This window comes from Belonocnema kinseyi, chromosome 1 (genome assembly GCF_010883055.1).
Source record: "Belonocnema kinseyi isolate 2016_QV_RU_SX_M_011 chromosome 1, B_treatae_v1, whole genome shotgun sequence".
Taxonomy (NCBI): Eukaryota; Metazoa; Arthropoda; class Insecta; order Hymenoptera; family Cynipidae; genus Belonocnema; species Belonocnema kinseyi.
The window spans coordinates 75,843,821-75,848,568 of record NC_046657.1 but is presented as its reverse complement, the minus strand read 5'-3'; positions in this window follow the sequence as shown (position 1 = coordinate 75,848,568).

Genomic DNA, 4,748 nt, shown 5'->3' with positions numbered 1-4,748 from the left:
CCCCCCTGGAATTTCTGATTATAAATAATCCTTCGATTTTATACGTGTTTACATGTACTCACGTATGCACGTACGTCATTAGAATATTTTAATATAACTAAGTTTCAGCGACATAATCATGTTCTTCTTCTAACGGGATAATTAATCAAGCATTTAATACTTATAGGACTTTAATATACAAATCTAGATTTAAATTAAGTAAGAAATAGGGTGGTTGTTCGGCGGTAACTTTATTTAATGATTTCTGAGTAAGCTTATATTAATAAGAAATAATCCTAAACAAATAACTCGAACAACCATTCTTTTTGACTTAGCTTCACGGTTTCTTCGGAAGCATGAAGTTAGGATAGTAATTAGCAACATATTTTAATTTTGATAATTTATCTTAATCCGTTCTATTTTTAATTTCTAATTAAATTTTGTATTAAGAGGAATATTTTTAGGTAAAGCCTGGCGCGGACGCTTGAAACGCGAGCTAGTGGGCCCGGCCGGCGGCCCCCATCATTTAGGTTTGCGACTCCAGTTCGACCATTCAGCCAATAGCAAGGCCAGCCGCCGACCCCACTGCCGCCGCGAGCCTCCGTGCCAAGTCGACGGGTCTCTGGCAAGCGAAGCGAGAATCAGTCGCCTTCGTGTATCCACTTGGAGTTGCAGCATCCACCCTCCGCTCCCGTGATTAATAAACGAACAGTGATTTTTACATATACCAAGTGTTTGTGTCTGTCCAGTGACAGGTTCTACCTACATTTTCGCCGTCTCATTAAACAGAGACTAGTTTCGCGTTACTTGATTCGGTTTCAATTCTCTGTTTAAATTTTAAAACTCAAACTTTGCGCAAAGGGTCAGGCCTTACAGCCCCAGTCCCGTGCGCCTAGTTTCGCGCTACTTGATTCGGTTTCAATTCCTGGTTTAAATTTTAAGACTCAAACTTTGCGCAAAGGGTCAGGCCTCACAGCCCCAGTCCCGTGCGCCTAGTTTCGCGTTACTTGATCGTTTTACCAGGACTGCCGGGTACCGTCGATCCGCGTAAACACAATTATCTCGCCAATTGTTCGTCTTCCGGGACACTCCGATTACCCAAGTTCTTCCGGGATCCTCGGATTCCTTTTCCAGCCACACAGGTGGACGAATTCTCCTTTTCCGAGGTACCTACCGCGCCACTCGCCTCCTCGACTCCTCGACACCCGGGTTATTTTTCAAACTCCGGGCCAACCCGCGCTTCCGGCTATTCACCGAACAGTTTGATTCAACCGCCTGTTCAAGAACTGCCTCCTCCGGCAACCGGGTTCGTTTGCGCACTTCTTCCTCCGTTGAAACTCGCGTCGGGTCCCATAGATCGTTCAGGCATTTACGATGATACCCAGCCTCGTTCTTCTGTAATAACCGTTCCATCGACTCCGGGGAAAAACCTAATAACGTGTCCAACATCCACCCGACGATCGAACCCCGTCTTCCAAGGTCCGGTCGTGACCACCGCCTCTCCAATAGCCGGCCCTTCCGGCCTTTACAATTATCTAGTATCACACACTCCGAAGGGACCTCTTCCCCCCACCCCGGGTAAATGGTACCAACACACTGCACGTCCCACTACCCCGGAAGGTTTCGCGGTCCCAGCCGCCGCTAGTAGCTCCGGTGACACTCTGTCTCTAGCGGCATTTTGAGACTCGAATCCACAATCCGCATTTTGCAATGCGGATAGCCAAAAACTCCGCATTTTGAACTTTTGATGGATTTCTGTGTACAATTATATGATGCAGGCGAACGAAGGCATTTCTGCCAATAACCTGCCAGTACGCAGCCATTCTGTCCAATGGGGACTCGCTCGCAGCGTAGCGTTTTACGCGTTTTACGTTTCTAGTTCCTAGAATCTAGATACTCCATAGACATATAATAATGGAATGCTAGCTACAGCTGTCAGAAGTAGAATATGGAGTAGAATGAGAGCATAAATCGAGAAAGTCAACCTGTCCTTTTCTAAGGATGACAATTGGTCATTGGTGGATAAATACTTTTCTAATAAAAGCATATGGAAGATAAGTAGAGCAAATCACCATCCATAGAGAAAGAGAGGTTGACTTTTTCGATTTTTTCTCTCTTTGTATCCTCTGTTTCATTCCTCACAACACTAGCCAGAGGTCCATTACTATATTTCGATGAGATACTCGGTTAGTTAGGTTAATTGAGTTGTTTCTGCTAGATGTGTGACACCTTTTTTAATTTAAAATTAATCATCTTTATTGTGGATAAATTGAAGGTATGTTTCTAGGGATGAAAAGTAAGTTATAAGATCACTTTCAATTCTTTTAGTCTGAATTGCTTACAAAATTCTTATTTAAAAATCTGATATCAATTTACGGATACAGATTACAGTTTATAGTGAGTAACATAACCTTTCTTTTTATGCGTTTGTAAGGCATGAACATTTCTAGCGAGGAAGAAAATGCACATGAGTATCAAAGTCCCACAAAAAAGAAGAAAAATGGTCTGACTGGGAAAAATAAAAACAGAAAGCATAATCCAACAATTTACAATGATAAATTGAAAAAAGAATTTCCTTTCATTAGAGCTCATCCATCTGACTCATCTAAAGTACAATGCAAGTTGTGCCCTTCAAGCACTACTGGAAGGAGATCAACATTTCGCTGTGAAAGGTATGCGTTACTTTTTTTCTAGAACATTTATAATTTTTTTTTAATCATTTATCGATAAAAAATATAGTTTAGATATCTGTAGATCTTTTTTAAATTATCTTATTATAAAATATCAAGTTTTTTTTACTTTTTTCACAGATCTGATATCGAGAGGCACCTTAAATCAGAACGTCATGTCGCTGGTTTTAACTTAATCAAAGCAGGAAATGCAAAAAGTTTGGAATCATTCCTTAGCAAAGAGAAGATCAATACATTAGATGAACAAGTGAAATACACAGAAATGAAATTAGCAGGATTTGTTGCCGCTCATAATGAGCCTTTTTTAAAAATGGACCATTTAACGGACGTTTTGAAGGATATTTTTCCCGATTCACAAATTGCTCAAATGATTACAGCCAAAAGAACAAAAACCAAAGGAATGGTGATAAATGTGCTGGATCAAGATGAAAAAGAACACTTAGTATCTGTAATAAAGGAAATCAAGTTTTCAATTCAGACAGATGAATCTACTGATATTTCTTCTGTAAAAACTTCTTGTGTTATGCTTAGATTTTATTGCAGAACTCAAGGTAGGATTGTATCTCGTTTCTGGGATCTGCAACAAGTGTTCAGCGAAGATGATTCCCATGGAGCGGAAGAGGGCGCTACGGCTGAAAGACTGTTTGAGCTAATAAAAACTTCTTTTGACAGATATGAAATACCATTCAAAAATGTGATTGGGTTCGGATCAGACGGTTGTAACGTCATGATGGGTTGTAACAACAGCGTCGCCTCAAGAATGAGAGAATTGTGTCCAGGACTACGGGTGTGCAAGTGCATTTGCGACTCTCTTCACCTTTGCTGTAGTGAGGCCTGCAAGTGTCTGCCACGTTCATGTGAAGATCTAGCTCGTCACATTTACAACTTCTTCAACAGCAGTGCTAAAAGATGGGCACAATTTGCTGAATTTCATGTTTTTCTTGAATTGGATATTTTGAGAATGCTTCACCCTAGCCAAACAAGATGGATTTCGCTTCTCCCTGTAATCGTTAGGATTTTAAACCAGTGGGATGCTTTGCGGCTTTTCTTCGATGTCAAGTGGCTTGGAGAACGCCTGGAGTCAGCTGAAAGAATACATATTCTTTTAAATGACCCCATTACGAAAGCTTTTTACTTTTTCTTAGAGTGGGTCCTTCCTAAAGTGACAAAAATGAACGAATATTTTCAATTGGAGAAGCCAGTTGCCACATTCGTTCATGAAAGAATGGAGGATTGTTATACAGAACTTTTAACATCTTTCATGAGAAGGGATTACATCTGTATGACGCCAGTTAATGACATCCGTCCAGATGATGAGTCAAAGTGGGTGCCTCTGAACCAATTGTACTTGGGAATTAATGTTATGAAGCAGCTCCTCCTACCTGAACTAAGTAACAAAGAACAAGCAGCGAAAGATTTAAAGATAAAATGTCGCCTATTCCTTGTCACTCTGTGCGTCCAATTGAAGCAAAGATATTTATTTTTTGTTTACAAAACAAAAAATTATTTTATTCAGATTTAGAGAGATATAAATCTATATTATATTCGCCGTTAATAATTATTAAAGGTATGACTTTGATGATCCTGTCATGCAACGTTTAAACGTGTTGGCGCCACAAACAGCTCTTTCTCAAAAAGAAAGGGAAAGGACACCTTCGCTTTATACTTTGGCAATTCTGCAGCCGCGAATAATCGACCCACAAGATACAGGCGAGTGAATATATTATAATATAAGGAAAAAGCTTAAAACTAAAAATGAATTTATTTTAAGTAATTTAATTAAATTAACTCTTAAAATTTTATTATAGTTGCCATACGTTTTTCTTACACAATGTCACACATCATATTTCTTTTTTTTCACATGCTCTTGCATTCACTCACGCATTACTTTATACAAATTAGTAAGGGGGCAAAATGGTACCCCATGGTTATTTAAAACTTTTTATTTTAGGGAAATTGCAAGCATTAGATGACCAATGGAGAGCTCTACCCTTCCAAGGTGAGAATTTGCCGCAAGAATTGAAGTGTACAAAAGACCCCGAAGAGTTTTGGCACAAGGTAATTAATTTGTTTAATTTT